This window comes from Orcinus orca, chromosome 9 (genome assembly GCF_937001465.1).
Source record: "Orcinus orca chromosome 9, mOrcOrc1.1, whole genome shotgun sequence".
Classification (NCBI taxonomy): domain Eukaryota; kingdom Metazoa; phylum Chordata; class Mammalia; order Artiodactyla; family Delphinidae; genus Orcinus; species Orcinus orca.
Genome location: NC_064567.1, coordinates 49,845,390 through 49,872,446, shown reverse-complemented (window position 1 = coordinate 49,872,446; position 27,057 = coordinate 49,845,390).

The following is a 27,057-nucleotide window of genomic DNA, read 5'->3' as shown; positions in this document are numbered from 1 at the left end:
GAGCCATGGCCGCTGAGCCTCCACGTCCGGAGCCTGTGCTCCGCAACAGGAGAGGCCACAACAGTGAGAGGCCCGCGTACCACCAAAAAATAAAAATAAAAAGCAAATGAATTTGGCCCATAATGCAAAATATTTCAAGAATTGAAATCAACTGCATTAAAAAATATATACCTGCCATCACCAGTAGCATGATAACAACGTCATGGCAAGATTCAGGTGACCTGCCTGGCTGTTTCTAGAAGCCCAGTGTGAAGTGAAGACATTGAGCTCAATTATGCAGCTATCTTAGGTTTGGTTGCCTGGCTCGAATGATTGAGGTAAATGTCCCAATTATTCTCTGCACTTTGTATGTACAGATCCAGATTTATATTGTGATTGGGAGCAGAGCATTGAAAGGGAAGACAGGAAACCCAGATTCTGTGTTAAGTGGGTCAATGATGAAGCCTGTAAGGTTGCAAGTTACATTCACTGTGTGTCTCAGTTTATCCCTCTTACAAGTAGAAAGGAACAGAAACCCCGTTTTATTAGAGCCAATCAAGATGATTGAACTTAAAAACCTTTCCGGCAGCTTTGAGAGAAAACGTCACATAAAAACAAAGTAATGTGTTAGACCAGCTTTCCTGGAAAACAGAGCGTGAAGCGGGAATGGAGTCCTGAGGCTTTCTTTGGGAGGTGCGATCCCACGGCAATGAACACGAAAGGAAAGAGAACTGAGGCAGGATAAGAAGCAATGCCAAGTGATGAATTACTATGTTGGCCGTGGCTTCACGGTAGGCCTCAAAGAGCCCACGGAGGGAGGAAGGAGAGAAAACTTCTCTACCCAGCTCCTATCCATCTCCTGTTTGCCATTAGCCAAAGAGCATGCCACGGGGAGATAACCCCGTTGCACCATCTGGCCCCCATGACACAGCCCAGGCCCTGCAGCGTGGTGCCGCATCAAAGCGCGGTCCTGATGGGAGAACCCGGAGACCGCAGGATGGTATTGGCCCTCGGAGAATGAAAGCCACAGCAGAGCCTGAGTTCAGTAAGCAGCTGCGAGCTGAGAGGCGGTGCTGAGAGCATCTGAGGAGGCTCATGAGATGTGTCCAATACAAACACATAAACACATTTAGCCATGTTGGATCCCTACTATAACCACAGATCTGGTATAGCAGTAAGTTACCAAGAGTTACCAGAGTGTCAGTCAATTGGCCAAAGTACATTGGCCAAAATTAAGAAAGACAATGGACATCTCTGCCTTTGAAGAGCCAAGTTAGAATACTTTCTCTAATAAATTGTTTAAATGGAAGGGACAACAGGCTAAAAGCAGGACAATTTTAACCCTTTCCAGAAGCCACCATGTCACCAAGGGGAGATAACGCGGGAGTGAGAGCACTACACTGGGAATTAGACCCAGCTCTTCTGAGAACTAGCAGTTCACTCCAATCTGCGTGTATGAGTCTCTGCTTTGCCAGACATGGTACCAGGAAGCAGGGCAGAGGCAAAATTCATGGGCGTCATCTTTCTATTGAAGAGCTCAAATTCTAGTCAGGAGGCACAGCGGCTATGAACTTTTTTGCAGGCCCAGCTTCGAGTCTTCCTCCTTCTAACAACGGTGCCCCAAATGTCATTTGCTCGCCCCCCCTCCCCTAGTCTCCGTCCCTGCAGATTAGGGAGGGCTGACCTCACACCCACCTCCACAAGCCTGTGCCCAGGCCTTGCCAATCAGAGCCGCAGGATTTGTTCTGGGGGGTCCGGAGCCAACGTTAGCCAGTTGAGCAGAGAGAAGGGCCTTCTCTTTGCCTCTGGATCTGGGTGCGTGGCCATCGATCTCTAGGACTGCTGGCAGCCATGCGTCCTCAACAGGCAAAGCCGGCCTGAAAACCAGAGCCGGCACAAAGGAAGGCGGGACTGAAAAGAGAGAGACTGGATCCCAAGAGCACTGTTGGGGCCTCTGGATCCAGCTGACCTCACTGGTTACTGAGCCAATAAAGTCTCTTTTTTGCTTAAAGTAGTTTGAGTTTCCTGTCTGAACTGATATAGGGAGACAGATAGATAATAAGTAATCACAATGCAACGTGATAAATCTTAAGGTGAAGGGAACCTTCACCTTAAGCGCGTGGGAAACGCTAGACAGAAAGTATTGCTTCTCTTGGGTCCTACTGGTAAAACGACTGGGTCTGCAGAGTAACCTTTCAAGTCCCCCCACCCAAACCCACCCCCAACATGATTCGGGGACAAAGCTGGCTCATGAGGGCCTGTCTCCCAGCATCCGCAATGGCTCCACGGGGCATGAGCGTGCCTCACAGCCAGCCATTTAGCAGTAAAGCTGTGTACCTTTCTCTGCCTCCTTAAAGATTCCATCAGATTATTAACATGGTGGGTCACAGTTTGGAAATGCAAACCCATAGCCAATTAGTGGAAGAAGTGAGCCTGCCGATCGATAATCACACCACCTGAGACACTTCCAAAACTTACCTCATGACATTCCTGGGTCCTTAGGTAAATCCTGAGACATCAGGCTAAGGATTCCTCTCCGACGTGATGTACATTGGTCTGGGTGAAGCCTCATAGCTGTTCAATGTAAATATGAAAAGCATTTGAATAGATGCTATATATGGGTATCACAGGAGAGGGAATAAGAAAGTTCGAGGCATTGTCATCATTCTAGCAGTGGACTGCAGTCTGAGGTTCCTTCCTATAGTGACTACAATTAAGTCATTATATAGAGACACAAAGTGAATCCAGAAAATGGCTTGGTCTCCTTCCCTCAACACGCAGATCCTTCAGCCAGAGATGGGGGGCCCTCCACACACTGGGTGTCATTTGGACAAAAGGGGCTACTTCTTCCCCGCTCTCTCCAAACTAACTGTACATTTCAGATGCAGTGGAAATAAAAACATGTCGTCCATTGCTGATGTTCCTGACAACACTGCTGCGTCAACAGGGACGACTGGCTTCTCGCCGTCCCCATAGTCCATCCTTTCAGTGCATCATCACTCTGGTTATTAGACAGTGACAGTATTAGCCAGGGAACTACAATCAGAACTAAGAGAGAGCACTCTTTTTTTGTGTGTGCGGTACGCGGGCCTCTCACCGTTGGAGCCTCTCGCGTTGCGGAGCACAGGCTACGGACGCGCAGACTCAGCGGCCATGGCTCACGGGCCCAGCCGCTCCACGGCATGTGGGATCTTCCCGGACCTGGGCACGAACCCACGTCCCCTGCATCGGCAGGCAGACTCTCAACCACTGCGCCACCAGGGAAGCCCGAGAGAGCATTCTTTAATGCATTCCCAATATTGACCCACCCAATACGGTTGGCCACCCTGAAGAAAAACCATGCACTTATTTATACCACACCCTGCGTGTATGTGTTGGGAGATGGCAGAGTGGGTGGGTGGGTGGAGAGTACCTATTAGAAGCCGGTACTGTGTTGTGCTCTGCATGCATTATCATGTTTTGTTTCCATGACCATCCTATCCTGTGAAAACTCTATTTTCCCTACTTACAAGGACATTGAGGCTCAGAGACATTCGTTCGCTTGCCCAAGATCACACAGCTAACAAGCAGTGGGACCTGACTTCATATGTGGAGGCTGCATTCTTACCCTTTAGGCTCAAATACCTCCCCCAGCTTTTGCTCTTTTCCCAAACGTGACGCGATTCAATCCTACAGCCTGCCCAGTTTCTTTGCTTGACAGATTTTCTCCCACGACCCCATTCCCAACTCACCCCACTCCCTATAACCCAGAGACAGAAAAGTCATCAGATAACACACACAATGTGCTTGTAAGAAGCTAACAATGTTATTCCCAGAGCGTTGCTGGGAATATACAAAAATCCTGTGTGTGTATCATTTAGCAGAAATTACATACGTGAACTCAAGCTCTGAGAGTGTATGAGTGTGTATTTGGGTAGATCCAATACATAGAATCCTCTCAAAAAAAAATCTTGAGCGCATATTTATCCATCCAACAAATGCTTATTGCATATCTCCTATGTGATACTGAAAGAATAGTAAATGGTTAGGTTCATCTTTGCATTTCTTCGGCAGTAGCTCCAAATAGAGGGAAGAATAAACAAACTTCTATAAAAGTACCATCAGCCAAATCCTTTGACTACAAGGTGGAAGAATTGGAAGTACAGGAAAGAGTTTTAAAGGAAGTAGCATTTTAATTAAGGCTTGAAGACTGAGAAGAATGTTGACAAGTGTAGGGGAAGAGGAAAATTCCAGGGAACAGTGCATGGAAAGAAAACAAGGTGTTAAGGTGAAGGCAGGTTTTCACGGAAGGAAATAGTCCAATGTGATTAGTAGATAAGAGCCTATAGAAAAATCTTAGGAGGAGCTGGACAGGTGGAAGGGGCCAAACCATAGAAGACCTTAGAGAAGACATCTGGTATTTTTTTCTGTCCACTACCCATGCTGCCTTTAGACAGCTGCTTCTCCTCTGCTGCGTGTGGTCCCAGTGGGTCTGTCATCACTGTGTCCAGGCACCCATATTCATGGGGGTGGGCACAGGGCTCAGGAGGGGCTAATCAGGGCCAGCAATAATGACTGGTCCAGGGGTGAACACAAGACCCAGGCAGGATTCATGTAACAGAAGAAAGAATATCAGAAGAAAGAAATGCCTCTCTCATCCACTTCTGGATGTGGGCAGCCATCTTCCCCATTACCTGGAAAGCGCGTGTCTGTAAAATGAAGCCACAGTAATGAAAGATCTGGAGCAAGGAGGTGACGAGAGGGAGATAGAGCCTGCAAAGCATTGATTGAGCCCCTGGGTCCACCTATGCCTGAAGCTCTAGATCTATGTCTGGACCTCTCAGTTATCTGAGTCATTAACTTCCCTTTTTGCTTCAGCTAGTTTGAGCTAAGAGTCCTGACTAGAACAGCTGTGAGTGTCATGCTAAGGCGTTTGGGCTTATTGAGATAAGAAAGCCACTGAAGACTTCTAATCTCAAATGCTTAGAGAACAAAGACTTATACCACAGACAGAAGATTGTGCAGAGATTAAATAACCTTTCAGGGGTAAGGGGCAATAATCCACAGAACCTTTTAGTTCCCTCTGTGAATGGAAGAAGTGAAACCAATACTATAGCCATACAGAATGATCAATTTTGCTACCCAAAGCTACACACTAAATGATGACATGAGTTTGAGCTACACATTATTCCCAGTATTATTAGCAAACCTGGATAGAAGATATCTCAGCCCACAGGGTAACAATAACTCAAGAGGAGCAGGTGACTTGTAAGGTCAAGGAACAGGGCCCGAAACAGCATTAGTGTAGCAAATGTGAAGCGTCTGGTTACCTCCCCGTCTGAAACCCAAGACGTTTGAAGGAAAAGAGGTGCTGAAATATCTGCAGTTGGCAGTGACATCTGAGAACGTGGTGACCACCCCCCACCCTCCGTACAGGGCAAGGATCATGTCTTTTCTGTAAATAGCTTTGAACCTTCTGCTTACCTCCAGCCCTGACTTCTATCTTGGAGAAAGAAGGAAGCCACTTTGCTCTTGGGCCTAGGCCTAGCACATTGAGTTACTTGTCACCCATAAGTGACATTTATCAGGTCCATATCACAAGATGAACCCTCACCAAATAAGAGCTACTCAGGGCTGGGAAAAACCTCGAGTGGGCACTTGGTCTTCTAGTGCTTCTGGATAAGAGAACATACAAGCCCGGCAACATGTCTCCTCGGATCTAGAAGGGTCTGCCTCTGGGGCAACTGCTTACCATGCTGATTTAACGAAGCAACAAGGCACTGAAGACGTGGCATTGCCAAGTCAGAACAAGAAGCTTCCCAGGCTCCTGGGCTCTGTACTCACCTCTCCTTAGCCTCCGCCAGTCCTCTTCCCACTGTCGGGGGAGAAGCAGGAGAACAGCCGGTTGCAGCTCAGCTAGGGGGACTTAGCAGCGGAGGTCTGCAGAGGAGGCTGGGGCAGGAGGAGTGAGCAGGCAGACCTCAGGACCCAGCATGGATGGGGCTCAGAAGACGCGAAGCAGCCTCTTGCTGCAACAGGCCAGCCGCACTGTATTTGACTAATTCTCAGACACTCATCTTTCACACCGCTAAAGTAGGGATGCATCTTATAATCAATAATGTGTCATACTTTAAAATTGGTGGCACTTTTTCCTTTCTCGATGATTTTTGAAATAATGGTGTATTTTACAATTGATGGTGTTTTAGGTTCCACAAAATACTGTATATCAAGATCACCTGCTCACCATGTTAAGACTCCCTACCCATTCCCCAAAGACGTTTTACAGGCCCAAAGGTCCATTGCAGCAGTGGGAGAAGTCACAAAAACCAGAAGAGATCCCAATACAGCAAGAGAGAGAAATGACCTACCCACTCAGCTGCCTTAGAACTTCCAACATACAAAAGGAAGGGATGACCTGTGAACTACACACTTTTGGAAAATGGCATATTGCTGCCTCAAGAAGTCACCTGTTCCGCCTGGTCACCTGCTTTTGATGCCTGGGGATGGAGATGGTAATATGGCGACAGTAATGAGACCTAACATTGAGATAGAACTTTACAGTGTTCAGAACCTTTTTCCTGAACACTGTATGATCTCAGGCCCAGCTGGTATCACTGTCTCCCTCTTTAGAGATGAGGATGTTGAAGCACACACCGTTGGGTGCCTTTGCGAAGGTTGCACAGTCAATGGTAGAGAAGTGACTAGATCCCTGAGAAATACGATCTTTCCTTCAACTATTCCATAAGGGGCAAGAGAAGATTTAGCCCTAGGAAGACCTTTCTTCTCTCGTTTCAAGCTCAAAAAGTAGAACAGTGGGGCTTCCCTGGTGGCGCAGTGGTTGAGAGTCCGCCTGCCGATGCAGGGGACGCGGGTTCGTGCCCCGGTCCGGGAGGGTCCCACGTGCCGCGGAGCGGCTGGGCCCGTGGGCCATGGCCGCTGAGCCTGCGCGTCCGGAGCCTGTGCTCGGCAGCGGGAGAGGCCGCAACGGTGAGAGGCCCGTGTACCGCAAAAAAAAAAAAGAAAAAATAGAACAGTGATCATGATAAATCTATTTTTGATCAACATTCCAGAAAAAAAATTGTTAGTTAAGAAAGTTAAAAAGGAAAATGCATGTTTTAAATCACCAGGTTTAAAACAATGTTTACTTTAACATTGATCATTGAAATTTTAGTATGATAAATAATTTGTGCCTCTGGGGCACATTTTTCTGAATGTTAAAGTGATATAAATTTAGAAAATGATAAGAAGCCCAAAATGTTGAAAGTATTTGCACCATCAATTAGCCCAAAGTTGATGGGTGCCTTCAGCAAGCAACTGACACACACACACGAACAGAAAGGCTATGATAGAATTCCTCCCTCATGGGAACAGACAACACATTTACAATGGAATTGGGGGGATGAGATAAACGTTTTAAAATATATCAATACTGTATAGCACAGGGAATTATATTCAATGTCCTGGGATAAAGCATAATGGAAAAGAATATAAAAAAGAATGTATATATATGTATAACTGAGTGACTTTGCTGTACAGCAGAAATTAACACATTGTAAATCAAGTATATACTTCAATAAAAAATGAAATAAAATATATCAATACAAAATCATAAGTGATTAGCTTAAATAGGGGAAAAAGAACCATGGATTGGGACTGTCCAGGCAGGTTACTTGGAGGAAGAAGGATTTGAGACAGGCCTTAAAGGATGATTAAGATTGAGCTCAGCTGGGAGGAGGAGGGGTGGCATTCCCGTGTCCAGTAAACAGGTGAAGAAACAGATGAAATCTTACTTAGAGCTCAGTACATAGCAGGGTGTTCAGTGAGGGTCCTTGAGGGGAAATGGAGACAAACAGCAGTTTCTCCAGAGTAAGTTAGTACAAGCTTGGCTGGCGCAGAGGGCTTATAAATAGAGTAGTAAGAGGTCTAAGGGCAGGTTGTAAAGTTCCTTGAAAAGAAAACTAAGGTATTTGAATTTTAACCTATGCATAATGAGGAGCCACTGAAAATTGTTGATCAGGAACTGGTGGTAAGAGTAGGTTTAGACAGATCACCTGCAACATGTCTGTGGCGGACCCCATGGAAAAATTCCTTACATTGATTAAACAGTGGGAGAGGATCATTGAGATAGAGGAGACCTCATCTAAAGTGGTGGATCCTGAGATGGAGACGGTCAGCTTCAATGATGGACCAACTGCTCAGCCCTCGAGGACAAATGGCAGAGTTTAGGCTGTGAGTGGAAGTACAAGTAGAAATGTCCAACAGCAATTGAACCAGGAGAAAGGTGAAAACTAGATAGATGGATGGATGGATAGATAGATAGATAGATATTTTAAAGTCTTCCACATTGATTAATAAATTTCAACAGCTAGTTTTATGTATGTAAAGATAGATGGATAGACTAGATAGATGATTAGATAGATAGATAGAAGATAGATGATAGGCAGATGGACAGACAGATATGTTTGGCATCTGTGTTTCTTATTCTCTCCTCTCTTGCTCCGGTCATCCATCTCTCCTCCCACATCTATAGTCTAGCACCTTATCTCATTGGGATAAGTTCTGACACTGCATTTTTCAAACAGGGACAGTATGCCACTCTAGTAACCAAAAAGATTCCAATGTCGCCTTGCTTCTGATATGCAGGAGAGGAGTGCTGAAGGTAGAAATACCTGCCCAAACTGTGATCTGCACCACTCATTCATTTATTCATTCATCCGGCTGGTATTTATTGAGTGTTTCCCACATGCTGGCACGATGCTCAGTGCTGGAGATACGCAGTGAGCGGGACATTCCTCATTTCATGTAACAGATGCTTGCCCAACACATTCTACGTATAAAGCTCTGTGCAAAGAGCTGTGTAAGTCGTGGTTCCTAACTTCAAAAGATCACAGCCTCACAAGAAAGAAAATAAACCCCTACTGGCAATATCAATATACATGAAGTCATCACCTTGCAGGGAGTACATTCATGACTCCGGTCTCAAATAAAGTACTCCACTCCACACACCCGGGGGGGGAAGCAAGGTCTAGGGCGGAAATGAAACCTTTATAACTGTCCGGAGCATGTGGGATTAACAAGTGCTCTTGTAAAAGTAAGTGGCAACGGCAGAGCTGCCTATTGGACAGCTGCCTCCTCCAAGGCATGTAAGTTTATTAATTTATTTGTTTATTTATTTGCTAGATTTATCACATTTGCAGGCTGTGCCATTTGGCCTCAGGGTCAAATAAATCTCTTTTAAAACTTTACCATCATTCTTCAGCATTTTGTGTCCCTAACAGACCTTTCTAAAAGCTTTACAAGAACAGAATTAAATCCATTTTACAAATAAATACGCTGGGAAAAATAGTTGAAATGCACCACCGAAGGAAAAGATAAATTCCAGGAAAAACCTGGAGATGGGATTAAAGGGACTCTGCAGTCCTTTTTATTGAATTCTATAAAGCTCCCAGAAATCCTAATTTAACGGAACCATCTTGTCTCCCCAAAATGAACAGTCCGGTTCACTGCCTGCCCCCAGTGACCTTCCAGCCTCATACCTCACCAGTCCACCCCATAAACCCTTGGCTTAACCCCCTGGTAAATGCCCACCAATCCTTGGACACACGGTAGCCTTGCAAGACATGGTATTGGACATGCTATTCCTGAGTCTGGCACGTCTCCTCCATTCGCCTGCCCATGCAGCCTCCTATTTATCTGTCAAGATCCAAGTTCACCTCCTCTGTGAAGCCTTCCCTCTATTTTCCAGAAACAATTGCTTCTTCCTCAGGCCGTTGGCCGTGTCAGAGCACTGACCGCTTGTGTGTTGATTCTCTTCTGTGTGAAGGTCTACAGACTCCAAGACTTGAGGAGCAGAAATCTTGCCCTGATCACCCCTATAGCTCCAGCTCCCTGCATGGGGCCTTGCACATAGCAACAATAATAGCAAACATTCAATAGAGGGGCTTCCCTGGTGGCGCAGTGTTTAAGAATCCTCCTGCCAATGCAGGGGACACGGGTTCAAGCCCTGGTCCAGGAAGATCCCACATGCTGCAGAGCAGCTAAGCCCGTGCGCCACAACTACTGAGCCTGTGCTCTAGCGTCTGCGAGCCACAACTACTGAGCCTACGTGCCACAACTACTGAAGCCCATGTGCCTAGATCCCGTGCTGTGCAACAGAGAAGCCACTGCAATGAGAAGCCTGGGCACCACAATGAAGAGTGGCCTCTGCTCGCCACAACTTTAGAGAAAACCCACGTGCAGCAACAAAGACCCAATGCAGCCAAAAAATAAATAAATAAATTTATTTTTTAAAAAAAGAAGTAACATTAAAAAAAAATTCAATAGAGTGTCCCAGGCACACTTCTAAATGCTTTACTATACATTAACTAAGTTAATACTAGTAATAGTCCTATGACTATGATGCTACTTTCATTATCCCCACTTTACAGGTGAGGAAACTGAGGCTCAGAAAGATTAAGTGACTTGCTCAAGGTTACACACCTATAATAATGGCAGAGCTGAGATCTGAACACAAGAGAGCTGACTAAGGTCCATGCTCTTATTCCCAATGTTATTCTCATTCCCAGTAATTTTCCAGAGGAGAAAAGTGAAGACTCAGAAGCTGGCCTGCAATTTGACAAGGACTGTCTTTCTTCAGGAGGAAGATTAGATCCAAAAGCAGCCCAGGCATTTCCTTCGGTGCAAGTCTATCTTCAGAACTGCTTCAAACAGAAGAGGTAAGAAAATTCTCATTTTGTGGCTAATTGAATTAGTGCCTCCATCTCAAACGTAATGAAATTCAAAGCCATTTTATTAGTCCTCTTGGGACTCCTTAAAAAAATTTTTTTTCTGCTATATTAGATTAGCCCCACCAAGATATGGCCCTGTATAAAATAAGGTCAGGCTCTTTGTCACTCCTACCTACACCAGGGCACATGAAGGTCTCTTTGTTCAGTCTTCCAGTTTCCCTACCGAACACACCAGGAAGAGCTCAGAGCATCTTCTAAACACCAGATTCAAACTGACCCGCCATCTACCACATGCTCTCAGCGGCTAACCCTGTGCATTTCTGGTCATGTCATGAAACCAGTACTTAATACACCTCAGGGTGACAGCAGTGGCCTGTTTTAGAGGAAATTGCCTTTGTTCCTGACCAGTGCCATCCCAGACATACACACAGCCTTTGAAAAACGCGGTTGTGCTCTAAAAGTTCTGAGGACGCCACGGTACCCACTTTATTAAGCATGTGACTTAGAATAAAGTCAAAGCTTCCTTCCCTTCCATGGACTTGCTACAAGTCCTCAAGCTGGAGAGAACATCAAGGAGGGGCTTTTCATGATTGCAAATCGGTCTTTCCGAGATAATAGTCCCGATGATAGCTACAATTTATGGAGTGCTTGCTCTCTGTGCCTGGCACTGTGCTGAGCCCTTACACCCAGGGAGTGAATGTTGAATGCTGACTCCCCATGTCGTGTAGTAAAAACATGGGCTCTGGAGCCAGGCTGCATGGGCCTCAACCTAGCTCCACCAGTACTAGCTGTGTGACACTGTCTAAGTTAGTTAACCTCTCTACCACAGTTTTGTCTTCTAGAAAATGGGTTAATAAAGAAGTCTAGCTCATACGGTGCTGTGAATGTTGCATGTGTTAATATACATAAAGATTTAAACCAATGCCTGGCCCTTGATGAACCCTATAGAACGGCTTGCAATTCGTATTTCTCCCCAACATTGATTTCTCCTCTCTCTCAAAGCCCTGGTTAAAGGAGTAGCCCCAGCCTCCAACATTTACCCTGATTAGCCCAGGTTACTGTTTCTCAACTTTTTTATTTTCATGAACCAAGTTCATGAAATATGTTTTTTTAATCGCAGCCAAGTACATGCACAAATACATATAAAATTTAAACGAAAGTGTCAAGAAACAGCACTCACCTTTGTCATATGCAACACGCTTTGGGATTCTCTATGCACTACTGTTCTGTTTAGTCACTTTTCTTTGTGGTTTTCAAGCTAGTCACAATCCCTTAAATTTATTTCATAATTTACCAATAGGTAACTGCAGATGGTCTGAAAAAAAAATACTGATTTAAGGTAACCATCATTTATTAAATTTTAACAGAACCTCTATGCGGTAGGTACCTTTGTGAAGTCCACAACAGATAAGGAAACAGACACAGAGAGGTTAAGCAGCTTCCAAAAGGTCACACAGCTTTCCAGAAGCTCACACAGGAAACCATGATGATTGTTCCTCGTTCGGAAGCAGGCACTGACCTATGTTAGCCCCACTGAAGTGGAAATGGATGAGGACATGTGGCCATTGACATGCATGCTACAAAGATGAGTGGAGTAGGTCTGGGAAAGCTCCCACCGTGGATGGCAGAATAGAGATTGAAAGAGCCTGCTACTCGACAAGAGAGTTCATCCCTGAAGCTACTCCACTCTCGAGTGCCTCTTTCACAAGATAGCAAATTCCCTGTTTGGGCCAGTTTGGGTTGGGTTTTCTGTTACTTGCAGTCAAAAGTATCTGCATATCCTAACTGCTGCCTTTTTGTACCCCAATAACAATTATGTGAGGGAAGCAATATCAACACCATTTGTAGAAAAGCAAGCTCAGAACATTTACCAGAGGAGTCCTAGCCAGTAAAAGGTGCAGCCAAGATTCAGACCAAGATCTCTCTGACTTCAAGACACTATAGCAAACAGCCCACAGTAGATGGCATACTAAATTATAAAGGACAAAATAGGGGGGGTGATATATGTTGTCCTTCTCCAGAGAAAAGCTGTCATCATCACCAGCACCCCCTTCCCCTCCCAAGCACACTGTCTGCACTCTCTCACATGCTCTTACCCCCTTTTCACTTTATCTTAGTTATTTATGATAGTTGTCATGAGTTATTTACGCTCATGTCTTAGGTTCTCAGCTAGATTCTAAGCTCTTAGAGGACAGGGGCCCTATGACACAGCTTGACAGCTCTGTGTCTTGCACATTGACGGCGCACAAAAAGTACACGAGGAATTGATTGTCCTTGAATCACTTTTTGTACCATTTAGAAGTAACGAGGAGGGGGTAAGAAACGCTGCAACATTGAGTGGCAAGTTTTATACAAACGTCACCCAGCGTGGCTCTGTCTCAGGTGTGTGCTCTGTGCTGGCGCTCCTTTGTCCCCATCACACAGACAAAAAGGCAAGAGCAGGATGGGTGAGATCACTTTAAAAACAGATAAAGTATTGGCACTGCCCTTGATGCAGGGACCAGACCAGCTAAATCGGGCCTCTGTGAGTTTTTAGGTCTGATTTAATCCTCATTCTTAAAGCCAAATTCGCATCCACTCTGGACTGTGTCCTGGCTCCGAGTGCATTTTAAATCCCAGGACCAATGGCTTTGCGAGTATTTTAAGTGTTCCCTGGGTAACTCTTGGAGCGCCACTGCATTCAAGAAGTAAACAGCGTTGACCGTGGCGTTCACCATTTACGATCCTCCAGTGGCCTCCTTGCCTACCAGATTCAGTGTGAACTCTTGGGAGGCATCTGAGGTGCTCCCCCATATGACCCACATTCTCAGTCTTGACTTATACATTTCCTCCACCCTTGGCCAACTGACCTTGTCACAGTTGTCCCCAACATGCCCCGCGCTTCCCTGCTCCCTGGTCCCCGTCCTGGTCCCATCCTTCCTGCCGCCTGTGCCTGCATGCCTTCGAGCCACACGTCCTTTCTGGAAGGCCCAGTTCCTAGATGTACTCTCTCCCCATTCTCAACCCTCATAGCATTTTGCTTACACCTCTCTTAGAGCAGCTATTATACCCATTTGGGGACTGGCTTCTAGCAACCAATTAAAATGTGATATTTATTATAATTGTTGCTAACATTTACTGAGGTTTCCAATTGTCAGACACTGTGTTAAGGGCTTTATATCCATTAACTCATTTACTCCTCACTGTGTCCTATGAAGGAAATAAAACTGGAGATAATAGCTACCTACCTTATTGCATTATTATGAGGATTAAGGAATACATGAAAAGCTCTTACAGCTGAGTTCACCGGGAGCCTGGCACAGGGTAAATGCTCAATCCATGTTCGTTATCACCACGTCATCACCATTATCATCATCTTCATCACCATCATCAAATCCATTTTACAGATGAGGAAACAGAGTCTTAAAGGAATTTGTACATAGTAAACTAGTAAAATGTGGGACTTGTGTACTGTATTAATCACTGCCCTGTACAGCACTTTAATATAAGTCCCTTTAAGGTTGACATTAGATGAACACATCTTTATACCTGGTCAGAGTTTAGCAGAGTCTTACCCAGAGGCAGACTATAAGTAGATGATGAAGTGAATGGATTACACCTGAAACCATCAAGAATTTCATGATCTTGCAAGTGGTTTCCACCGGCGGCCATTGAATAGCTTTATTTTCCTGGATGAAATATTATTTGCATACCTGGTATAAGCTTTTCTGAATGTAGGCTTGTTTCCTATTCTTCAGTCCTTTCCAGAGAAGCACTCTCCTTAAGCTATTAAAAATGCCCTCTTACAATGCAGGATGTAAAAAAGCCAACTCTTTTTACAATTTTAATGTGAACGGAGCATGTCGCTAATGGCCCAAACAGCAAAGTCATGCTGCCCAGGCTCACTCCACATGAGGGGCAGGGATGTTAACTGCATTATCCACGCCCACGCTTCTCTTTCATCACCCTCCTCTTTGTAGTTTCGGTCCAGGCTGCTCAGGTTTGTTTATGTTGCCATCAATTAAAGGGCATGCTTTTTACATGTCCTAAATCCATTTCACTCAGGATGATGGAGTAAGGGGAAAGTGGTTTCCCATAACCCTCTCAAATGTCCAGTATGAAATGCACCGAGGGGCGTGCTTCCCAGCCTGAAGGGGCTCATGGCCACCAGAAAGCAATGCACCATCACCAGCGAGCTACCCGACGCTCCAGAGCTGGAGCGGGATCGTTTTCACCAACGCATGAGCTGAAGCCTCTCACTCCAGGCAATGGTGGGTCTCGCGGCTAACCATGAAAATCGCTCACATATGTCTCCTGGTCTCTTTCACGGGCTCGATTTGACCACAGTATTTCAATTTGTTTCACCAACACATGCAAAGTGACCTATGACTTCAGCCAAAGCCCCATATCGTCCCCCTGTGCAGAGAGACCCCAAGTCAACGACAGTTGCTTAACCTTGAGTACCGAGGGTCCCGCCCATCCTGACTTGGCCCCTCCCTGTTGTGCTGAAACCAGGCCAGATGCAGGGCTCTCAGCCACAGTGGGGAAAATGCAGAGACTGAGCTGTCTGTCAGGGAGAGAGGCCAAAGGTTAGTGCCTGAGGATGAAAAAAGAGCCGTGTATTTGGTTCAACATGGTGATTACAAAAGTAACAGGCATACAATACACACATTCACTCCCACCTAATAAAAAGGAAAATATTGTACCTTTCCATGTCGCATTTCACTTAACATCTCATCATCTTCACAACCTGACGACCCCAGTGTTATTTTCTCTACTTTATAGATAAGAACCCTGAGCCTCAGAAAGTTTGAGTTATGTGCCTAAGGTTATTCAGGCAATTAATGGCAGAGTCAGGACTCCAATGACAGTGATGTGATTGGACCAGGGCCTGTTTTGTCTGTGAAGGGAAGAGAGTGGCTCTGGCAGTGGTCCTCAAGGCTGGTCACCTGAGAATCACCTGGAGATCCTTTTAAAATAACACTCCCCTGGCCCTCCGCAGGCCAACTGCATCAGAATGATTGGGGAAAAGGGCTCAGATGTGGGAGTTTTATTAATGAGTGTTCTCCAGAGAAGCTGAACCAGCAGGATGTGTATCTATAAAGAGATTAAGGAACTACTTCATGTGATTATGAAGACTAGCAAGTGCAATATCTACAGTGTGGGCCATCAGGCTGGAGGCCCAGGAAGAGCCAATGTTGCATTTGAAGTTCAAAGGCCATCTGCTGGCAGAATTTCCTCTTGCTTGGGGGGAGGTCAGTCTTTTGTTCTATTAGGGCCTTCAACTGATTTGATGAGGCCCACCCACATCATGGAGGGCAATCTGCTTTACTCAAAGTCCATCAATGTAAATGTCAAACTCATCCATAAAGGCCTTCACAGAAACATCCAGAATAATGTTTAACCAAAGAGCTGGGCACCATGGCTCAGTCAGGCTGACACATTAAAATTAACCATCACAGGCCATTTTAAAGCCCCACAGGTACTTCTCCTGTACAGCCAGGGTGGAAAACCACTGATCCTCCATTTCACATACTCACAACTGCCTACAATCACTTCAGAACCAAAGACTGCCTAGCTATTAACAAACCGTCCAGAATACAGACAGATGAGGTGCTTGTCTAAACCAGGTACTGCTTCTTTCAAGGAAAGAAAGTTTCTGTAGGTACAGATATAGGTGAAGCCAAAAGGTGCATTTATAGATTTTCTAGAAAGTAGGTAGGGACTTCCCTGGCCGTCCAGTCATTAAGACTCCGTAGTTCCACTGTAGGGGTGCATGTTTGATCCCTGGACGGGGAACTAAGGTTCCACATGCCACACTGTGGCCAAAAGAAAAGAAAAAAGAAAGTAGGTAGAGCAATCACATCACGCATAGAACATTTTGACTGCAGGTTCCAGATGTTTTTCAGTGAATGACCAACGTTTATCCTATTTATCCTCTTCCCAACCCTCTCAAATTAGAAATCTCTATATTAGAGAGAAGGTTTAATTTTTAAAACTTAGGAAAATCCGGAATGAAATGGATCATTTGCCCATGACCTATGGCTTGACATGAGATCCTGGAGGCTTGTGTTGAGACACAGTAAATCTCCTCAAGATGGCAGGAATATTTGTAGCCAGAGCTGGGCAAAGCATTTTCGATAGCAGGAGATTCAGGAAAGCTGATAGTACTGGCTGATAATATATTTGCAAAATTTAGCTCTGCTCGTTGGCTGAGAAAGCTTGAAAACACGAAGCAATATGCAGCTGAGGCATCAAGAGGCAGTATGCCTGTTTGTTTGGTTTAGTTTTAAGTATCAAAACTTTGGTATTTTTGTGGTGCATTGATTTGAAAACATTTAGATGCATTTTATATGTGTTTAATTAACAAACTCAGAATTAGACGAGTGTTTGCCTACGTAGTTCAGACCAGCAAAATCATTGGCTAGAGGATGGGACTTCAAGGCCAGGAGTACAGGAGTGTCCTGGGGAGCACAGGAGTGCCTTTCGGGAACCTGAGCCTTCATTCTTGCTGCCACACCTCTCACAACTGGCCCCCAGGAATGCCACTGCTGCCACCAAGTCCAGGCTCAGGGATAACTGCTGAGTAGGCAGAGGTGATCTTTGACCCCTCCCCTCCCCTCCCTGCAGATTTCCTTCTCTTCCTCTCCCTTCTTCTGGCTCAGTCATCTTTTTGCTCACTTCAGCTTTTAACAAAGATATTAGCTAATGATTATTTATATCCTGACCCCAACATCCCAGGGGGACATTTGTGAAGGGATTTTTTTTTTTTCTGTGCTGAAATGACAGACCATAGGAATAATACCAGTGGGTTAACAGAAGGGATTTGGGAAGGAGATGTATTAAGAGCCTGCCGTTACATCACATCATATAAATGGCTCTCATGCCTTTCAGTGGTAACTTGAGGTAATTTTACCACCTGTTATGGCTGAATTGTGTCCCCCTCCAAAACAAGATATGTTGAAGTCCCAATCCTCAGTGTCTCAGAATGTGACCTTATTTGGATACAAGGTCTTTGCCTTGTTTAATAAAGTTAAAATGAAGTCACTAGGTTGGGACCCTAATCCAATATGACTGATGTCCTTATAAAAAGGGTGAATTTGGACTTAGATGGAGACACACACAGAAGGAAGATGATGAGAAGACATGGAGAACACCGTGTTAGGACAGAGGAGTGGGGTGAGGCACCCGCAAGCTAAGGAATGCCTAAGGTACCAGAAGCCCAGAGAGAGGCATGGAACACCTCCCTTGCACCTTCAAAGGGAGCATGGGCCTGCTCCTTGATTTCAGACTTATAGAACTGGCAGAAAACAAATTTCTGTTGTTCTGAGCCACCAACTTATGGTACCTTGTTACAGCAACCCTAGGAAACTCATAAATCACCCTTTACCTGCTAGTCTAAAGGCTCTTGCATCAATTATCTCTTGCCCAATAAAGCTGGTCCTCTCCCAGCAACGTCTGGTCCCCTCTGAGTAACAAGAACTCTCGGGACTGCCCCCAGGCAGTCATTTCTACTGTGGGTTCTCGATTCTTCTCCAGTGCTCTCCCCAGAAGCAAGATTCTCCTGCTCTCAGGTCACCCTAGCCATATCTGTTGTCCCCCAAAGAGCAAGGGGGACAATAAACCCCACCTGTGTTAGGAAGAAGAAAGCCATGTGGGTTGGGAACTCTGAAGGAGGTGGGACTGGAGATGTAGCTGAAGACGGGGAAGGATTTCGAGGGGAACAAGCAAGGAGAAAGACGTTTCAAGGGGGGAAGACACAGGAACGAAGGGTAATAGTGAGCAGAGTGTGTAGCATGGAGACCAGGAGACAGATGTGCCTCACGGTGAGGGTGAGAGTGGTGGGGACCAAACCTTTGGTGGTGGAGAAGCAAAGACCTATACCCTTTATTTGATAGATCCATGCCTCTCAGCTAGGAGCAGTTTTGTGCACCTCCACCCCAAGGGAACAGCATTTGTTGAAGTCTGGACCCATTTTCGATTGTCATGACTGAGAGTGCCAGCTAGTGGGTAGAGGCCAGGGACACTATTAAGCATCCTACGACGCCCAGGGTAGCTCCCCACTACAAAGGATTATCCATCCCCGTATCAAGAATGCTGAGGTTGAGGGAATTCCATGGCGATCCAGTGGTTAAGACTGTGCTTCCACTGCTGTGGGCCCAGGTTCGATCCCTGGTCAGGGAGCTAAGATCCTGCAGCCCGCACAGCGTGGCCAAAAAAGAAAAAAAAAAAAGAATACCAAGGTTGAGAAAGCTTGCAGGAGACAGTGGGGAGCCCTGGAGGTGTTTGAGCAGGGAAGTGACCAACTAATGTTGGTGCTGTTACCTTCATAAACCTGAGAGGAGGTCAGCCAGCACAAGGATATCTCACTTTGCGCAATGGAGAGATTCCTAAATAACTTCGCAGCAATCAATGTTTCAGAAATTAAATCCTACTTTAAATGTAGTGGAGCAACTTACTAGATTAAATACTCTTGAATACTCTTCTAAAGTGAGGCATTCCTTTCCCCATGCAAGCATCATTCCTACCTGGCATCCATTCTGATATATACTAATAGTTGTGCTTTCAAGTTTCTTAATGTGGGGTGCACCCGACTTTTCTCCTGCAGACACAGGAGGGCAATGCAGGCTCCCTACCCCAAGAAATGGAAGATGGGAAGCCAGGTCCCCTACTCCTGCCCACTAACTAACCCCAAAGCAACTCCATACTCGATCACTGATTGGTTCCAGAACCACAATTTCTTTTTCTCCATGATTCATCGACTCTTAAATGCAACTATTTCTCCACCCTGTCATTGTGGGACACTTAATCCAAAATTTTATTGAAATCAAGAGATATTTTCCTTGCTGTTACGTTGGGAGCAGAATATGATGCCTTTGAACACTTCAACAGTTCATTTTTGTTTCTTGGTGACTGCTTTCAAGTCTTCGAACAATAAGATAAAGGATTTCATTTTCCTCTGGATAAATGCTTGTTTTCACCCAGGCTTGGTTTTCTTTCCCTTCCTTTAAAACCTCTTAACACATCGAAGAACACTAAATATTTATGAATGTAATTTACGAGCCTTGGATGTTTACTTCTTGCCAAAAGTAAAAAGTATGTCTGTGTGTGGCCTGAAAAATCCCAACTATGACAAAATCAAAACAGAGAAATAAGCAACTACTTCATATTTTTTAAGGGGAGGGGAAAAAAAGGTCAAGCTTCAAAAAATTCAGAAGTCACTCATTCGACATATTCAGACTGCACAAAGGAAAATAAACAGATAAATAAATGACCTTCTCCAAGGACCCAGTCCTGTTTGTCCTACCTCGGATGGTTATTGGTGAGCATTTATTGAGAGCATCAGGAGGGAAAATAGTCCAGGCGTCTGAAAGTTGGAGAATGGTTCCTTGCTCAGCAGATAGAGCTAAAGGCGCTGCCCATTTTGACCTGTCCCTCAAAGACCTTCTCAGCTGCCTGCCTTGGACTCTTCCCAGGGAGGGAAATCAGTAAATCTCTAATGAATTCCTGATCCCACTGCAAGCCCTCCCTTCTTTGCACACATTGCTTTGGAGAATCAAAACCGAACATCTGGAATTTGGCTTTTCACTGTCACAGAATGTCTCAAATGCTGGCTGTTGTTTCTAGAGTTACATAATTTCTCCTAAGGAGCTTTTTTTCTCGCTTCCAAAAGAGAATGAGAAATATTGTAGAGGAAATGCCTATGATATTAAAAAGTCATAAGTACTCATCTATGATAACGAAAAGGCAGTGGCACTGGACATACATAGATTCTGAGAGTTAACTATGAACTTGAGGGAACGGGGCCTGGTGGGACTGACCAGAAATGGGCAGAAATAAAGAATGTGAGGAAAAGAGATACATGCCTCTTGGCGTGCAAACATAGGAGTGATGATTTGAACATCTCCAGGAAGAATTAAAGAATGGGTGGCTTGAGGTGCATCTGGTTAACTCAGAACATCTCACGCAGATAATCTTACCAAACTTCAATCAATGGTTGGCTTAATGTGTTTAAGCCTTGCCACTGGACGCCTCCTTCCTACTACAGAAGGGCCACCTTGGAAGCACAGACCATGCATTCAAGGAAGAATCTGAGGGAACGGCAGGGGCCCGTCTTCAGTGGCCAGACCCCAGGCTGGCCCACAGCGACCCTCTGTGCAGGCTCCGGCTCTCCACCCAAGATTCCACTAGCCCTGCTGGGTAGAAATGAGCTTTGAAAAACCACTGCTTGGCCTCTTGAAAGAGGCAATTGACCTAATGGCTGATTACTTTCTTGAAATGACCCATTGAACTGGATTTCCATTCTCCCTGTTCAAAGAGAGCAGGGACAAACACAATTCAAGACTCGTCATAAGCAAAAGTTTCACTCTCTGCCACACTAAAATCTTTGCCGCCGCTCTTAAGAGTCTGAGTACAGAAGATTCCAGGAAAACTAGATCGATTCTTAAATCCTCAAATATTTTAATCTCAAAAGATACGTAGGTCCTCTGCCCAACCCAGGAATCAGAGCTGAGAACTGCTGTGTATATGTGTATATGTGCATGTGTGGTGTTGGGTGGGTGTGGTGGCATTGCTCTCACTGGGGCGGACGACCACCGAGCGTTTCATCCTCTTCAAGAAGACCAGTACTGGGAAGTAGATTGGGTTGAATTTCTCTGTAATGGCAAGACCTCTCTCCATTCCGGGTGCTTAAAAGTAAGAAAGCTGTCCAAAGTTGTCATAAAATTATCAAATTTAAAACTGAATATTATGTGCCTGGTGCTCAGAATTCAATAATTAACAGATATAGTCCTGACCCTTAAGAAGTCAGAACAGACTTGTGGTTACCAAGGGTAGGGGAAGTGGGGGATGGACTGGGAGTTTGGGTTTAGCAGATGCCAACTATTTCATACAGGATGGATAAACAATAAGGTCCTACTGTATAGCACAGGGAACTATATTCAGTATCCTGTGATAACCCACAATGGAAAAAAGAATATGAAATAGAATATACATATGTATGAAATTAAATCACTTTGCCATACAGTAGAAGTTAACACAACATTGTAAATCAAATATACTTCAATAAAATAAATGTTTTAAAAAGTCTGTGATCTAATGGGAGATCCAGATGGTGAAATAGGCAATTACAGTTCAAGGTAATTAGTGTTCCAATGGGAAGTTCCAGTCTCTCTGCATGCTGTGAGAGTCACCTAGCTCAGTTTGGGAAGGTCAAGGAAGGCATCATGGAAGAAATGACATCTAAGCTGAGATCAGACAACAAGGTAAGAGGTAACAAAGAGGAGGGATAGAACATCAAGGGAGAGCTAACATCATTTGCAAGGCCCCAGAACTTTAAGCCTGTGGCATTTGGCTGAAATGTGAGTGATGAGAAACAAAAACAGATTCCATAAACCAGGGATCACCAAACTTTTCTGTAAAGAGCAGATAGTAAATATTTTAGGCTTTGCGGTCCATACAATCTTTGTCAAAACTAGTCAACTCTTCCGCTGTATCCAGAAAAATGCCTGCAGACAATACATAAATGAATGTGTTGCAATGAAACTCTATTTATAAGAACAGGTGGCGGGACAGATATGGCTCATGGCCTTATTTTACTGGCACCTAAACCCTCACTGTTCTAAGTATGGTCCCCAGACCACTAGCCCCAGCATCACCTGGGAGTTTGTTAGAAATGCAGAATCTCAGGACCCACCTATGACCTACAATACCTAGAATCTGAATCTGATGTTTGAGAGCTCCCCAGATGGTTTGCAGGCACATGAAGGTGGGGGAAGCATTGCTGGAAGCCTTGTGAAGGCCTTTGGACTCCATCTTTGGGCCACTTACATGTGCACATTTGGCAAACTCCTTTGGCTGTAGTACTGCAAGTACCAGAGAGTGAATATCTCCTTAAATTTTTCCCCCTAAGTACCTAGTCTGCCCTCTCCATAGTCCTGGTCCTGGTGAGGAAAATGGACAACAGAGGTAGGATCTATAGGATGGTTTCTCTCTACTCCCAGCCTGGGCAAACTCACTGCTACCTCACCTGCCACCACAACAAAGGCTGGCCTTCAAATCTATTGGGGGGTTACCTTCATTAAGCCTCCTAAGGTTAACCCCTTGGGTGTATTTCCAAGTCTCAGCTGAAGCCATTTTTCTAAGGATCGTTTCTCCAGACGAGAGCTGGGCATCGTGTTTCTCTGCTGTCCATTATGTCATCATCTGTTTCCATATAGTTTCCATAACATTCTGGGGGTCCAGTCTTCTGGGCCCGCTCCAACTCTAAAGGCATTTCTGGCTACGTGGGTTTGATGTCAGCTTCCAGACCAGCACACAGGCAGCAGCTCTGAGTGTGAGTGGAATAAGGTCCCTTAATTAGGAAAGAGAGTGACTCTGGACCAGCTGTGCATTCTCTGAAGGAAGACATGGATCAAAGAATGCATCACCCTTCGCTAACTTTTATTTATGCTTTAGAAAATCCAGTTAAAGCAGAGCCTGGCACTTTCCTAATTTTTCAGCCATTTAACACACACAACAGAGTTTCTAGCCATGAATTTAAACACACGTACACACACATGTACACAAAATGAACACACACACATCCCGTTTCTTCCTTGTCAGCCTCAAGGCCTTAGAGACTTGGGGTGTGCCTGTGGACACTGTAGCCAAAAGGATGATGGAAAGTTGGTCAGAAAATGTCCTTCAGCAAGTTTCGATGATTTCTCGTGTCTTTTCCCCTGCCTCTGATTATATTTCATCCGCATGCCTCTCCTGCTCATTTTGGCTTGTCCTTGGGGATGGTTCACTCAGATTATGCTGATGTGAGCAAACCCGGTGAATAATTTTGCCTTGCCGTTTCACTCATTTAAGGTTAGACTGATACTCTATAGTCGAACATTTACTATCTTAGCAGAGCCTTGATAATGTATGGCCCCAGGAAAGACACCTGTGGAAACTCTGTAATGATCCGCCTTGGGCGAAACGGAGCCTGGGCATTTCCTGATGTCACACTCTCTGAGCTCCTCATGTCTGTAAATACCTCTCACCAGGTCAACTGTAAAGCCACTCGCGTGAAGGGGATGGAACCCAGCACATCCACACGTGCACCGGGATCCCTGAGGGTGTCCTCCCACAATCTAGAATCCAGTGAATGCTTTGTCAGCCCTACCAGTGTATTGGTACATGATAAAGTTCAACATTTTTTAAGTGGGATTTTTTTAATAGGATAGATCTAATCGCATAGTGGTTGGGAATTTGGGTTCTGGAGTCCGCCAACTTCAGCATGAATCCCAGTTCTACTTAGTAGCTATGTGAACTTGAATACATTTCCCAACCTTCTCTGTGACTCACTTTCCTCGCATTTTAAAATGAGGGTAGTGGTAATACCTACCTCACAGGGCTAGCATGCAACAGGACTATATGAGAGATCATATGACGGGGTTAGTAGATCGCCTGGGATGTGGTCACACACACAAACATCGGCCTTCATGCCTATCGTTTATCGTTATTAAAGTCTTCCCTTGAGTTTTTGCTAATCCATGAGTGTTTCCTCCCTTACAGCCCAACTTAACACTCATCTTCTCACAAAGCTTCCCTAGCTAAGCCCAGTCAGCCCCAGGCATGACTTCAGTCCCTGCTCCCCAGCACGTATGAATAGGGCTCCTGGGTGGTTTGATTTATATTATTTGTTCGTTTCCCATTTGTATGTTTTACCTCCTGAAATAGAATTACAGATTCCTTAAAGGAGAGGACCAGGTCTTCCAGTGTTGCATATGACCCAGCTAACCCCTAAGACACCTACCACAATGCTAACTGCACAGAGACATCTTAATCTTTGATGAATTAAATTTATTTCAGAATAAAGAGCATCATGTGTGTTACAAGTAACATGGACTTTACTCAGTTGTCATCTGTGGCACTGTGACACATGCTGAGTTGAAATTTCCTGTTGTCATTAGATACTCAAGAGTATAAGCTCTGCAGCCAGACTGTCCAGGTTTGATCTGAGCTCTTCTAATTACTAGGCGTGTGGTTGGGGAAAGTTACTTAACTTTCCCAGCCTCAGTTTACTCAACTGTAAAATGGACATAGTAAGAGTTCCTATCTCACATGGTTTGCATGAAGATTAAATGGGTTATGGTATTTTATGTGCTTATACTAGTGCTTGACACATACTAAGTGCTTAAGAACATTTTTATTTATTATTGTCTGTAGCTAAATTATCTGGTATGAAGTTAATAAGATAAACACATTTGTGGAGAAGAATGTTCACTTCAGCTGAAAGAAAAAAACTTTGATAAAAATTATAATACATTGCTTGTGCTAGCATGAGCAGTAATCATTTGCCAAATAAGTTATATAAATGATATAATTGTTTTTCCCTAAACAGTATCCTTTTATAATATGATATGAACTCTTGGCTTTCCCTCTAGAGAATCATCCCTTTCCTTCCACGTGGTCATAGTGAGACTGCCTATCTCAGCAACCACCCCCATCCTTGTGCTCTGCTCTCACCATATGTGTGAGCACATGACCAAAGTGAGCCAATCATAGTCTTCCCTGAGATGTGATTTTTGGATCCTGGGAAAGAAAAGTTCCTCTTCCCTGGGGATTGAGACCTGCAAGGACAAAACAGGCTAGAGATGCTATGTGGCTACTTTGAACACCTTTGAAAATTGGAAGAAATTACAGATTGAAGCCAATGCACAGAACTGAGAGATGGCAAGAGAAAGAGAAAAATCTAACAATGTTTTATAAGGCCTTGGATCAGACGTAAGTGGAGACAACTCAACCACTAGTCTTCCCACATCTGTGAGCCAGTAGAATTACTCTTTGCTTAAGCTAATTTGGGTTATCTTTCTGTCCCTTGCAACCAGAGGAGGCCTGGCTGAAACGCTTCTAACCGTATGAGTCATGTGTCTCTTAAAGCAAGTCTGACTGAGAGAGAAGCGTTTACTTTCAATTAGTTAGCATTACATGAAACGAATACATTTAGAAATTTTTATAATTTGGATTTTTAAATTTGAATTAAGCAAGTTTTACTAAAAGGAATTATTTTACTCTGTTTTGCATTTTAATTTTAGACAGGTATAAGTAGCAGTTTAAGTAGAAGGCTAGATAATTTTTAACAAATACAGTAGTAAATATGCAAAATGAAAGTGAGTTAATTTAGGGCTTCCTTGGTGGCGCAGTGGTTGAGAGTCCGCCTGCCGATGCAGGGGACGCGGGTTCGTGCCCCGGTCCGGGAAGATCTCACGTGCCGCGGAGCGGCTGGGCCCGTGAGCCATGGCCGCTGAGCCTGCGCGTCCGGAGCCTGTGCTCCGCAACGGGAGAGGCCACAACAGTGAGAGGCCCGCGTACCGCAAAAAAAAAAAAGTGAGTTAACTTATTGTCCCTTATCTATAAAAAGTAAAATATTATATTTAGACATATATAGATATATACACATACATATACAGTATATATATGTACAACTGAGAGAGGGCATGTGAATTTATTGTGTCCCTTCTATGTGCCAGGTGTTCCAGTGTGTTATGCATGCATGTTATTGCACTGAGTCCTTACAACAACTTCCCTTCAAGGTAAGCATAGTTCCCTGCATTGTATGGAAACAGAGACCCAAAGAGGTTATGTATTTTTCCCAAGGTAACACAGGTGCCAGTGACAGAGCCTAGATTTAAACCTGAGCTCTCTAGTTCCGACAACTGCAATGTCTTTCCATTACACTACGCTGGCTATCTCAGAAACAACTGGCACTGTCACCCTTGCTTTTCCAGGGTCAGGAATGAATCCAAGAGCAATTGCATAAATGCGCACCACATACACTTGAGTGGAGCAAGCGTCTCCAACACTGTGCTCACATCCACAAAGTGAAAGCACAAAGCCCCACGTTACCTACTCAGAAGATGCATCTGCTTAGAATGCCAGAGTCTGGAGGGGAGGCCACAGGAGAGGGACCCCAGCTGGGCGACCATCATGCCTCACCCACAGGCTCCTTTCTGCCCCTCAGTGACTTGCAGACTTGCTCTAAAATAGATGGGGATGCCTGGAATAGAGCAACTGTGCTACTGGATTTGAAAATAAATGACACAAATCTAAGCATGTTATTTAGAAATATTGAGGTAAAATATTTTTTAAATGATAAGATTATCTGGTAATTTGGAACACTGGATATTTGATGATACTCAGGAGATCATGGTATCATGGTATGTGGTTATGTTAAAAACAAGATTCCTTATCTTTTTAGAGAGACATAGTAAATTATTTACAGGTGAAATGTTTCGGGGACTTGGATTTGCTTTGAAATAATCTGAGAGTGCAGAGAGAGAAATGAAACAAGACTGGCCGTGTGAGGATAGCAGTTGAAGCTGGGTTTGAAATTGTCCTTAATAAAAGAAAAAAGGAACTATGA